We start from the raw sequence: 14,703 nt of genomic DNA, 5'->3' as shown, positions 1-14,703 counted from the left end.
ACGATATGTATGGGTACGTTTCTGTCCACATTAAACAGGAAAATACACCGATGATCCAATCTCAGTGTAGTATTTTAAATACTGATTATACCAATATAAACAAAATACAGAAGTGCTCACCTTGTTTAGAGCCTTTGGTAACTGACTCTAAGTATATAGGCCTAGTGTCAGTTTGTGGGGTGACACTACCCCTCCCTGGAATCACTTGAACTGCGCTCTGGCCTAAATCCCCATGTGCATTTAAACAAAATGGAGGCTCTTTTATTGTATTTTAGGGTCCCTACCCGCTACACACGGGTGGGGGCCGTGGGAGCATGGACATAGGTCCTCCCCCACTATTGTAACTTATTGCCCCACCCGCCACTCATGGGTGGGAGGGATGGGTGGGACAGGATAGTAGGTCCTTCCCCCCCTATTGTATCTTAGGGTCCCCATCCGCCGTTCATGGGTGGGGGCCGAGGGAGGACACTAGGTCCCCCGTTTAGTTCAGTGGCCCCCTATTCTTGGTGCATGAGTGGAGTTTGGGGGGGGACACTTTGTCTCCCAATTAATTTTTTCTATAGATGCCCCACTAAGTGGCACTTTATTAAAGTAGTGGGGGTCTTTTTTACAACAGTGAGCAGCCACTGGCGTTATAGCGAGAAGGGGCAGATTAATTACTAATACTAAGTAATCTTTACTTAGTATTAGTAAATTTGGCTGAAAGACCAATTTAGATCTTTCAGCTTTTTAGTAGATAGCTCCCTAATAACATAGGAATTAGAGAGCTATTTACTTAGCGGTTGCAAGATGCATTCAAATGAAATTCCAATCCGAACAAAAAGTCATGAATTTCGTCCTTACACGAAGGGACAAACTGTTCTCATTCTGTTAGGACGAAATTTGGTAGTTTCGCTGGCGTTCGAACACCTTCTGAAGCAGCAGGAGGAAGGTGAGAAATGTGGGAAAATTGCTTTGACCACAGGAAATGGAGCGGACTTTGCTCCTCCCCTGGGTCAAAGCTGGTCAAGCGTAGGAAGAATACATAAGGCAAAATAGTCCCTACTTGTCTTATGTTTTAAAGAAAACTAGAGCAGATAGGAAGAAATGAAGGACAGATCCTGAGAGAGGGAGAGAAGAGGAAGCTATTGTGGAAGGTAAGTTCGGCATGACAGTGCCTCTTTAAGATTAAGTGGTTTGGGGCCTTTAGTGGTTCTTTAACAGGTTAATTAAAAGTTTATTTGATTATAATGAGATTTTAAAGTTTACCTTATGATGCCTTAGTTATCCTTTTTGGTTGCTAGTAACATCCACAGTTTATCTGGTATCCATGACAACAGGTCATATCAGTTGTTTCTTTTAAATTATTGTTGTGGCACAATATGCCGATGATCTCAAAGTACATTAAATATCTTACTTGTTTGTTTTTTAATCATAAACAATGGAAGGGTAAGTTATATTATCACATTACATGGAGCAGAACACATTCACACTTTATTAAGTTTGGGCTATACTCGTTTATGTAAAATCGTATGATAAATTAAGTGATACTATGTAGATTACGAAGTGCCACAAACATAAAATGAGAGTAGAGTAAGACGGGGTAGAAAAACATTCTCACAGCAGTGTAACATTTTATTTAAAAAGTTTTGTTTATACAAAAAGCCAAAAGGATAAAGAAAAAAACAAAAAAAGAAAATAAATGTTTCTAAAGGGAGTGGTTAAGTATGAAGTTTTGTTTATACAGAATATTTTAGCATTATAAAACCCCAGGGCACATATTTAATTTGATTCACTCAAACTAGTAATATGGTTTGTTTGTATTTGCCATGGTCCACTCTTATATTTATATAATGTTCCTAATGATGGTTCACCAACATACATTGCATTTCCTATCCCTATCTTTCCATACTAGTGCTCATATCCTAATCTGTCCTATTTGTCCCATTTATTTATCCCATCCATGTCTTCATATAACTCCCTTCCAACCACTTGTGTGGCTTTGGTCTTATCTTTCCATTCCCCCACTTCTATCCTTTGCCCCATCATGTTGTCACTATTTATTTTTTAGTGCGCTTGCACCACATGAGAGTGTGAGCCCCTCCTGGGAGCGCTCACGTTCTGTCAGAACCCCTCATCTTTGACTCCAGGTGCTGTGCTGAGTGGGTATTTGTTCACAGCCCCCCAGTGCCAAACTGAAAAGTCTTAATACAATATGCATGCTCCCAGGTCTCCAATGCTAACTTTTCACTTGGCATGCTATACTAATATAGAACAAATATGGCCATGCACCCCTTCTCCGACTCTGTAGTGAACAAAAGACAGTCTGGTTTTGTGGGGAAGAATAACTGCCCTGGAAATATTTTTTTAAATTATATAATTTTTTTATATTTTAATATTTTGAATTTTTTTTAAAGTTTATACAAAAATATGAAATAATTTGAAATGCTTATCCCCCCAAAAATGTAATTGGCTCCAAGGTTTGCAATATTTTTAGTGAATACATTAAACATGTATTTTTATTTATTTATTAATATCATTTAAAATTTAATATTATTAATGGACTGCAACCTAAACACAAAATTGTTGTTTTATCCTTTATTTATTTGCTAGCTAATGCATCCCATGTTTTAAAACAATTATACAGAATTACACTGAAAAAGATCTTGGAACAAAATTGTACTTAAAAAAGTGAAGGGTTAACAAAGACCTACCATTAAATAGTTTTTTTCTTTTCTTTGAATTGAGACTCCAAACATATTTGTACTATGTACTATGTTCAGATTGTAATTTTGATTAAAAAAATACCGTAGTACGGTATATCAAAATGGCATAAGAAGCAACAACATGATATCTTTATATCATACTACAGAAATCCCTTTAGATAATACAATTGAAATCAGTGCCGTGAAATTAACAAGCTATAACGCTGTCAAAGTTCTTTTCCCTTGAGTTTTTCTTGTATCTATGTTTATTTATTTGATACCCTCATTTCTCTGAAGATGAAGAACTCAGGTTCATTGTTCATTGAAAGATGACAAACTATAAGCGCTCTGGGACATTACCCTATGCAAGACAGTTTGAAAATCCATTTCAACCACAAATTCTGCAGATGTACAAAAATAATAATAATAATAAACAATATATATATATATATATATATATATATATATATATATATATATATATATATATATATATAAAGATATTTGATCCAATTTTGTAGTTATTCATTAGAAAACAGACTTTGAGCAGCTATATAGCAATTATTTCAAATTAATGCTAATTTGTTGCATGTGCCTATTGGTTTTGTTTTTTTTTTTGCTCACTGCCCACAGAGTCATGCATTGTAATTATGTACATTGATATTGGTTTTAACATATATATATGTGAAATTAAAATATGGAAAAGTTATTATTGGAGCAGTTCATGAATCATGTGGGATATAAAAACTGTTTGCTAGTTTACTTTAACCCTCACCTCAATCCAGTCCAGGGAAGAATAGATATGGTTGAGTTGTGTTATCATTATTTGGGAGGATATACAAAACATATCCTCCTTTTCAAGTTTTAAAAGTAAGTGTCCTTCTCTCTACATATTTTATCACTTATGCACATTGCTTGAGAGGCACAAGACAAATTATATATTTACACTGTATAGTGTATTGGGATTGCACTTTTATATGATCTGTTTGCACTTTATGTATATAATTACACATATACAGATGTATATATGAAACACTATATAGGCACATCACATCTTTTTCTACCCAAAAATAGATATGTGTCCACAAGCAATCTATAATTATTATTATTATTATTATTATTGCCATTTACATAGTGCCAACAGATTCCATAGTGCTTTATAATATTGTAAGAGAAGGAATTTAGCTATAAATAGGACAATTACAAGAAAACTTACAGGAACAATAGGTTGAAGAGGAGCGCTGCTCAAACGAGCTTACATTCTATAGGAGGTGGGGTGTAAAACACAATAGGACAGGGAATAGCAATCAAAATAGGTGGGAGTGAAGCAGAGCTGGAGGAGAGAGTAGAGTGCTGCCCTTTAGGAGAGAACAAGAGACAGGTATGTGAGGTAGAGGTTACTCTGGGAGGCCAAAAGCTTTCTTAAAAAGATGGGTTTTAAGGCACTTCTTAAATGATTGAAGACTAGGGGAGAGTCTGATGGCGGTAGGCAGTCTGTTCCATAGGAAGGGAGACACCCGCGAGAAGTCCTGCAAGCGTGAGTTGGCTGTATGGGTGCAAGTAGCGGACATGAGAAGGTCACGGGCAGAGCGGAGAGACAGAGAAGGGGCATATCTATGGATCTGTGAAGAGATATAAGAGGGGCTAGAATTGATCAATCCTTTATAGGTATGGGTTAGCATTTTGAATTGACTCCTATAGGATACAGGAAACCAATGTAAGTACTGTCAAAGGATTGAGGTGTGAGAGGACCGGCTAGTGAGGAAAATCAGTCTGGCGGCAGCATTCATTACAGACTATATGTCAGGGTGGCGGTCCGATGCCCGGGACCCAGACACTGTCCGGGCGGCGGTGCAGGACCGGGACCCAGTATCCCTGATGTTCAAAGTAGGAGTCACAGCGTGGAGGTGGATTAGCAGGGTCTGGTGCAGGGTAACCGCACGCCCCCTGTTGTTGAGCACCAGCGTTTGTGCAGCCACATACCAAGACCCTGAATAAGCTTAAGCGGATACCAGGAACTAGGAGCTTGGAAATTAAGCAGACCTCCCAGGAGCTGAATAGGGAGGCTCTGCAGCAAGATTGTATCCAGTACTAGAAACAAGGCAAGACTAGAGATAGGCACCAAACAAGGAAACAAGACAAAACTAGGAGAACCCAGAACCAGAGAAGGATAGTAAGCTAAACCCAGAACATATACACAAGACATGAGGAAAACACGAACATAACATGGGCAAGACTGGACAGGACTGTACATGGACTGGGATACAAACTAAAACAAGACAGGATAACATAGGCAAAACAAGAGGAGATATAACTAAGTACTACATATGGAAATCATGGGGATTTAGTCACACTATATGATCATACATTGCATAAGCCTGCCAACAACGCCAATGTACCCCATATCTGGCAGGTCCTACACTGCCTAAAGTATGCTAAAACATCCCAAGACATATATAGCACTTACCTGCAAGAAAGGGCAGAAGCCTTGAGGAGCTGCCTGCAGGAACACTGAAACAGAGTGAATGATGGAAAACAAACGGGTGTGGCAACATAAAACAAACATTTAAATGAAACCTGGAGACTGGGAATCCCAGGGATGGATTACAGGAATGAACCCAGAAATCCCAGCATAAAGAAAACCAGACATAGAATAGAAACAAAAACCAAGAAACACTAAACAAGAATTGTAACAAGAGTACTGGATACTAGAAGCCAAGGCCAGACATCTCCACAGAACAGAGCAGGACGTGACACTGTAGCGGGGCAATACAGGTTTTTGGGAAGACCAATTAGGAGAGAGTTACAATAATGCTTGCAGGAAATTACTAGAGTATGGACAAGCTCTTTGGTACCATCTTGCGTAAGAAAGGGGCGGATGCGGGCTATGTTTTTAAGATGGAATCTACAGGATTTGGTAACATGCTGGATGTGAGGCTCAAAGGTGAGGCTAGACACCAAGACATATGACACCAAGACACCGTGCTTGCAAGGATGGACTGATGTGGATAGGTGTCCCATATGGTAAGGGAGTTCAGTATGGCTGGGCATGTCGTTCTCAGGATAGGCCTATCTTCTCTGCGTACCCACATGTGATACTGTGGGAGGTCGGTCCCTGTCATGAGTGACTCCAGGTCTACCCATGTTCTCACCTCTAGGGGAGCGTGCTACATTGCGACCTGTGCCAGTTGTGCCGCTAGGTAGTATGAGTAGAGGTGTGGCAGGCCCAACCCCCCTCTTTGCTTCTGTCTATATAATATATTCCTGGAGATCCTGTGTCTGCGGTTTTGCCATATAAAATCGCCTATTGCTTTTTGAATGTGCTCCAGGTCCAGGGCCGGTGCAAGGATTTTTGGATACATAGGCGAAGATGTATTTTTCCGCCCCCCCCACCCCCCCCATTCAAAAATAACATCTTCACCTATGTGCCTCTTAACCAGCCCCTCTCCCCGTCCATTATTGGTCCCCTCCCTTCCCTGTCCCTTAGTGTTCTTCTGACAGTCACACACACTCAATGACAAACACAGAGACTCACTGATCTGACACACACAAACTGATTGACACTCATTGACAGACACACTGATAGTCACACACAGACTCAATGACAAAGATACGCTCACTGATTTGACAGACACTCACAAACACACACTGACAGATACACACATACACTGACACACTCACATGCAACACTCATACAATCACTCACAGACACACATACACTCACTCACGCACACACTCCCAGTCACACATACACTCACTCACGCACACACTCACAGACACACATACACTCACTCACGCACACACTCACAGACACACATACACTCACTCATGCACACACATACACTCACTCACGCACACACATACACTCACTCACGCACACACTCACAGACACACATACACTCACTCACACACTCACACACAGTCACTCACAGTAACACATACACTCACTCACGCACACACACAGAGACACATACTCACAGACACTCACTCACACACACACACACTGACACTCACACACAGACACTCACACACAGACACACACTCACAGACACTCACTCACACAGAGACACATACACACTCAGACACACAGACACTCACTCACACAGAGACACATACACACTCACAGACACACAGACACTCACTCACACACAGACACTCACACACACAGACACTCACTCACAGACACACACTCACAGACACACAGACACTCTCACACAGATACACATACTCACTCACAGACACATACACACAGACACTCACTCACACACACACTCACACAGACACTCACACACTCACTCACAGACACACAGACACTCTCACACACACACACACACTCTAACACAGACACTCACACACACAGACACTCTCACACACAGACACTCACACACACAGACACTCTCACACACAGACACTCTCACACACAGACACATCACATACATTCACAAATTATTTTAATAAATAAATAATATCCACCCAGCCTCCCTATCTGGAGAGCTGGTGTGGATCATTCCCTGGGGTCCAGTGGGGCTGCTGGGCGGCGTGCAGCAGTGCTGCAATCAGGCGCTGCGAGGGAGCTCTAACCTCTCTGCTCTGCTCCCTCGCAGGCTGTCTGCTGATGCCGTGGGAGCCGGAATATAATGTCATCTTCCGGCTCCCGCGGCATCACTAGACAGCGCGCGAGGGAGCAGAGCAGAGAGGTTAGAGCTCCCTCGCAGCTCCTGATCGCAGCACTGCCGCACTGGGGGCGGAGATGGTGGCCGGCAGGAGGGAGAGCTTCCCTCCTGCCGGTCACTGAAATCTTGCGCCCCCGGAGCCGGTGCGCCCTAAGGCGGCCGCCTGTGCCGCCTTATGGACGCGCCAGGCCCTGGCCAGGTCAGATTTGAGCAACTTGACAGGCAACGCCTGAAAGAGAAATAGGATTCTTGGTAATATATTCATCTTTACTGTGTGGATGCGCCCTACCCAGGATATGGGTTTGTCGTGCCATTTTTCCATGTCGTGTATGAGGGTCCGGATCAGGGGGGTGTAATTCAAGAGGTGTCGTTTTTTCGGGTCTTCGGGTAGGCGTACCCCTAGGTATTTTAGATGGTCTCTTGCTAACGGAATGTTGTGGGTTTCCTGTAGAGTCGCTATGTCCTCTGCCGTCATGCCGATCGGGAGGGCGCTTGATTTTTCCAGATTCGCCTCGTATCCGGAGAAGGCACCGAACTGTGTTAATAGGCCTCTGAGCACTGCCATGGATTCTGTGGGTCTCGTGAGGGTCAACAGTATGTCATCTGCATAGGCGGAGGCGAGGAACTCCTGCCCGGCCACTTTTATCCCCGTGATCAGAGGGTGTTGTCGCATGGCTTGCATGAGTGGCTCTAGCGATAGGACAAACAAGAGGGGGGAGAGGGGGCAGCCTTGTCTGGTTCCATTCCTCAGAAAAAATGGTTGGGGCCCAGCTCCTGTAATCTTGACTTGTGCGGAAGCGTGGTTGTACATGGCCTTGATTGATGTTACGTATCTTTCTGGGAAGTTCAGGTGTTTCAGGAGGTCAAACAGGTATGGCCACTCAACTCTGTCGAAGGCCTTCTCAGCGTCTAGTGATACTAGTAGTGTCGGTGAGTTGGAGGTCTTTTGGCGCAATATGAGGTCTATATTCCTCCGGGTGTTCTCAAATAGCTGCCTGTCAGGCACAAATCCCACCTGCAGGGCCGGACTGGCCCACCGGGATACCGGGAAATTTCCCGGTGGGCCGCGGCTCCTGGGGGCTGCTCTGGCAATATGTGCCACCGGGTGGCCGGTCCGGTGGCACACACTTTGAGGGGGCCGGCCGGCAGGCGGCCGCATTGCACGTTGCAGCCTCACCGGTCCGGCGGCACACCTAATGCTGAGGGCTGAGGGAGGAGCATGTCTCTCTACCATGCTCCCTCGCGGTTCCCACAATCCCCAGCAGCATCCGTGCTGGGGATTGTGGGAACCGCGAGGGAGCATGGTAGAGATATGCTCCCTCCCCCTTCAGCCCTCAGCATTAACAGTGCTGCCGGACCGGCGAGGCTGCAGCGTGCAATGCGGCCGGCCTCCTGACTCCTCTCAGGTGGGTGGGGGGGATGGAAGTGGGGGGGGGATGGAAGTGGGGGGGGTGAAGAGAGAGACAGAGGTGGGGGGGATGAAGAGAGAGACAGAGGTGGGGGGGGATGAAGAGAGAGACAGAGGTGGGGGGGATGAAGAGAGAGACAGAGGTGGGGGGGATGAAGAGAGAGACAGAGGGGGGGATGAAGAGAGAGACAGAGGGGGGATGAAGAGAGAGACAGAGGGGGGATGAAGAGAGAGACAGAGGGGGGATGAAGAGAGAGACAGAGGAGGGGGATGAAGAGAGAGACAGAGGAGGGGGATGAAGAGAGAGACAGAGGGGGGATGAAGAGAGAGACAGGGGGGTGAAGAGAGAGACAGAGGGGGGGTGAAGAGAGAGACAGAGGGGGGGTGAAGAGAGAGACAGAGGGGGGGGTGAAGAGAGAGACAGGGGGGTGAAGAGAGAGGGGGGGTGAAGAGAGAGGGGGGGTGAAGAGAGAGAGAGGGGGTGAAGAGAGAGAGAGGGGGTGGAGAGAGAGAGACAGACAGAGGGGGGTGAAGAGAGAGAGACAGATGGGGGTGAAGAGAGAGAGAGACAGAGGGGGGTGAAGAGAGAGAGAGAGAGACAGAGGGGGGTGAAGAGAGAGAGAGAGAGACAGAGGGGGGTGAAGAGAGAGAGAGACAGAGGGGGATGAAGAGAGAGACAGAGGGGGGGATGAAGAGAGAGACAGAGGGGGGGAAGAGAGAGACATAGGGGGTTGAAGAGAGAGACTGAGGGGGGGTGAAGAGAGAGACAGGGGGGGTGAAGAGAGAGACAGAGGGGGGGTGAAGAGAGACAGAGGGGGGGGGGTGAATAGAGAGAGAGACAGAGGGGGGGTGAATAGAGAGAGAGACAGAGGGGGGGAGAGTGCCACAGGGAGAGGGGGGAGAGTGAGACACAAGGGGGGAGAGAGGGGTGAATAGAGAGAGACAGAGGGGGAGGGAGAGTGCCACAGGGAAAGGAGGGAGAAAGAGACAGATGGGGGAGAGTGAGACACACGGGGAGAAAGAGGGGTGAATAGAGAGAGACAGTGCCACAGGGAAAGGGGGGAGAAAGAGACAGAGGGGGGAGAGTGAGACACAAGGGGAGAAAGAGGCGTAAATAGAGAGAGACAGAGGGGGAGGGAGAGTGCCACAGGGAAAGGAGGGAGAAAGAGACAGAGGGGGGAGAGTGAGACACACGGGGAGAAAGAGGGGTGAAGAGAGAGAGACAGTGCCACAGGGAAAGGGGGGAGAAAGAGACAGAGGGGGGAGAGTGAGACACAAGGGGAGAAAAAGGCGTAAATAGAGAGAGACAGAGGGGGAGGGAGAGTGCCACAGGGAAAGGAGGGAGAAAGAGACAGAGGGGGGAGAGTGAGACACACGGGGAGAAAGAGGGGTGAATAGAGAGAGACAGTGCCACAGGGAAAGGGGGAGAGTGAGACACAAGGGGAGAAAGAGGGATGAATAGAGAGAGACAGAGGGGGAGGGAGAGTGCCACAGGGAAAGGAGGGAGAAAGAGACAGAGGGGGGAGAGTGAGACACACGGGGAGAAAGAGGGGTGAATAGAGAGAGACAGTGCCACAGGGAAAGGGGGGAGAAAGAGACAGAGGGGGGAGAGTGAGACACAAGGGGAGAAAAAGGCGTAAATAGAGAGAGACAGAGGGGGAGGGAGAGTGCCACAGGGAAAGGAGGGAGAAAGAGACAGAGGGGGGAGAGTGAGACACACGGGGAGAAAGAGGGGTGAATAGAGAGAGACAGTGCCACAGGGAAAGGGGGAGAGTGAGACACAAGGGGAGAAAGAGGGATGAATAGAGAGAGACAGAGGGGGAGGGAGAGTGCCACAGGGAAACTCTAGCCCTGGAGCTACGGGCTAGAGTTCACTCTCACCACTGCGACCACCAGGGATTCCTGGTGGTCCAAGTGGTGAGAGTGAACTCTAGCCCCATACAAACACTGCCCACACACACCATACACATTCACACACTGCCCCCCCATACACACACACAGACCCCCATACACACATTCCCCTACACACACAGCCACCCATACACACATTGCCCCACGCACCCTACACACTGAACCTTTCACACACATTGCACCCCTCACACATTGCACCACTGCTCCTATACCCTACTACAGCCCCATATCCCAGCAGACCCCAGGTAAGTTGTCAAACTGTACTTAAACGGTTTGACTACTTACTCTGGGAGCGGGTCCCGGCACTCCTGGCACCATACCCACTACACAGAGCAGTAGTGGTTATTGTGCATGGATTATTTCTTTAAATAATCTATAGGTGCCCCTCCTGAGATCAGGCTCATGATCCGCCACTGATTTATATTATATTATATTATATATATATATATATATATATATATATATATATAATTATGCCTATTATATTTACACATATATTAATGTACATTTATATATGCATAATACACTAAGAAATGTCATTGATATGTACAATATGTAATAAGCAGATATTGGCCCAGTCTTGTTGCTAGGTGCATAATCCAGCACAATAACATATTTAAAGTGAAGAGTGCACCCACAGGACCTCAAAATAAACAAGATAACGTAATTTTTTACAGTTGTGCCCTACATACATTCACCAGAGGCGGCTCTCTAATTAGGCGGCTTAGGCGGCCGCCTAAGGCCTCGCGCTGGCGGGGGCCTCGCGGCCGCCTAAACCGCCTGTTGGCAGAGTGTGTCAGGTCCTCGGTCACTGACCGAGGACCTGACACCAGGAGGGGGCCCGGCGGCTTGCCCGGTATGCCGCCGGGTGCGAGGCCCCTCCTGGCTGCCCGGCCACCATCGCAGACACTGGCCTGCAGCTCCGCAGTGTGCAGAGCTGCAGACCATGTGACTCGCGAGAATTGGCCAATCAGAGCGTTGCCGCGGGTTACCATGGCAACGCTCTTAAGTCTCGCGAGATTACACGGCCTGCAGCTCTGAGGAGCTGCAGACCGTGAGCAGTGGCCACCGGACCACCAGGGAGCCCACTGGACCACCAGGGAAAGGTAGGCTCTCCCTCCCCATCACCCCCCACCACCCTCAGGCTCACCCCCCACCACCATCACCCTCACCCCCAGCTTCACCACCCTCAGCCTCACCCCCCACCACCAACACCCCCCACCACCCTCAGGCTCACCCCCAGCTTCACCACCCACCACCCTCAGCCTCACCCCCCACCACCATCACCACCACCACCCTCACCACCACCATCACCCCCACCACCCTCAGCCTCACCCCCACTACCACCATCACCCCCACCACTCTCAGCCTCACCACCACCACCACCCACACCACCCTCAGCCTCACCCCCCACCACCACCATCACCCCCCTCAGCCTCACCCCCCACCACCACCATCACCCCCCACCACCCTCAGCTTCACCCCCCACCACCATCACCCCCACCACCCTCAGCCTCACTCCCCACCACCACCATCAACCCCCACCACCCTCAGCTTCACCCCACCACCATCACCCCCACCACCCTCAGCCTCACCCCACCACCATCACCCCCACCACCCTCAGCCTCACCCCCATCACCATCACCCCCACCACCCTCAGCCTCACCCCCATCACCATCACCCCTCCCCACCCTCAGCCTCACCCCCACCACCCCTCCCCTCCCTCACCATCACCCCCACCACTCTCAGCCTCACCCCCACACCCCCACACCACCATCACCCCCCACCACCCACCACCATCACCCCCACCACCCTCAGCCTCACCCCACCACCATCACCCCCACCACCCTCAGCCTCACCCCCCACCACCACCATCACCCCCCACCACCCTCAGCCTCACTCCCCACCACCATCACCCTCAGCTTCACGCCCCACCACCATCACCCCCACCACCCTCAGCCTCACCCCCACCCCCACCACCCCTCCTCAGCCTCACCCCCACCACCATCACCCCTCCCCACCCTCACCATCACCACCCACCACCCTCAGCCTCACCCCCACCATCACCCACCATCACCCCCCTCAGCCTCACCACCATTACCCCCCACCACCCTCACCATCACCCCTCCCCACCATCACCCCTCCCCACCATCACCCCTCCCCACCCTCACCCCCACCACCCTCAGCTTCACCCCCCACCACCCTCAGCCTCACCCCCCACCACCCTCAGCCTCACCCCCCACCACCATCACCCACCATCACCACCCGCAGCCTCACCCCCCACCACCCTCAGCTTCACCCACCACCATCACCCCTCACCACCCTCACCATCACCCCTCCCCACCATCACCCCCCTCAGCCTCACCCCCACCACCCTCAGCTACACCCACCACCACAGTCACCATCACCCCCACCACCCTCAGCTTCACCCCCACCACCATCACCCCTCCCCACCCTCACCATTACCCCTTCATCCTCAGCCTCACCCCCACCACCCTCAGCCTCACCATCCCCCATAACCCCCCACCACCCTCAGCCTCACCTCCCACCACCCACAGCATCACCCCTCACCACCCTCAGCTTCACCACCCACCACCACCCTCAACATCACCACCCACCACCACCCTCAACATCACCCCCCTCACCCCCCTCAGCATCACCCCCCTCAGCCTCACCCCCCACCACCCTCAGCATCACCCCTCAGCATCGCCCCTCACCACCCTCAGCATTACCCCCCACCACCCTCAGCATCACCACCCTCAGCATAACCCTCCGTCACCACCCTCAGCCTCCCCCACTCACCATCACCCCCTCCTTCTCACATCACCCCCCTCTCACTCTCACATTACCCCCCCACTCTCACATTACCCCCCCACTCTCACATTAGCCCCCCACTCTCACATTAGCCCCCCACTCTCACATTACCCCCCCACTCTCACATTAGCCCCCCACTCTAACATTAGCCTCCCACTCTCACATTAGCCCCCCACTCTCACATTAGCCCCCCAGTCTCACATTACCCCCTCTCACTCTCACATTACCCCCTCTCACTCTCACATTACCCCCTCTCACTCTCACGTTACCCCCTCTCACTCTCACATTACCCCCTCTCATTCTCACATTACCCCCTTTCACTCTCACATTACCCCCTCTCACATTACCCCCTCTCACTCTCACATTACCATCACCCCCCGCTCCCTCTCACATTACCATCACCCCCCGCTCCCTCTCACATTACCATCACCCCCTGCTCCCTCTCACATTACCATCACCCCCCGCTCCCTCTCACATTACCATCACCCCCCTCTCACTCTCACATTACCATCACCCCCCGCTCCCTCTCACATTACCATCACCCCCCCGCTCCCTCTCACATTACCATCACCCCCCGCTCCCTCTCACATTACCATCACCCCCCGCTCCCTCTCACATTACCATTAACCCCCCGCTCCCTTTCACCATCACCCCCCGCTCCCTCTCACCATCACACCCCCCGCTCCCTCTCACCATCACGCACCCCGCTCCCTCTCACCATCACACACCCCGCTCCCTCTCACCATCACACTCCCCGCTCCCTCTCACCATCACACTCCCCGCTCCCTCTCACCATCACACCCCCCGCTCCACCATCAGCTACCCCATACACATAGGGTCTCAGACAAAAACGCAAACATGCTCACAGAGACATACATTCGCACACACAAGGATACTCTCTGTCAGACCCACTCTCAGGCACATACACAGGTAGACAGTGCATCAATGTGTATATGTGACCCTTTTTTGTTAGTGGGGCCTCATGTTTGCATTTCGCCTAAGGCCTCATAAAGTCTAGAGCCGCCTCTGACATTCACCATTTCAGTCCCATTACCAAGCGTTCCTTAATATGTCATGGTAGTTGGACTGAAACATTGGTTATATGCAAAGGCACGTCTGCTTAAAATAAATCTGCACTCTTTTTTTTAAGCCTATATGTGCTTTTTTTCACATTGGAGTAATAATTTTAATTTTAAGTTATCTTTTCTAACTC

Source organism: Pelobates fuscus, chromosome 4 (genome assembly GCF_036172605.1).
Source record: "Pelobates fuscus isolate aPelFus1 chromosome 4, aPelFus1.pri, whole genome shotgun sequence".
In the NCBI taxonomy this organism is placed as follows: domain Eukaryota; kingdom Metazoa; phylum Chordata; class Amphibia; order Anura; family Pelobatidae; genus Pelobates; species Pelobates fuscus.
Note: the sequence above shows the minus strand (reverse complement) of the source record.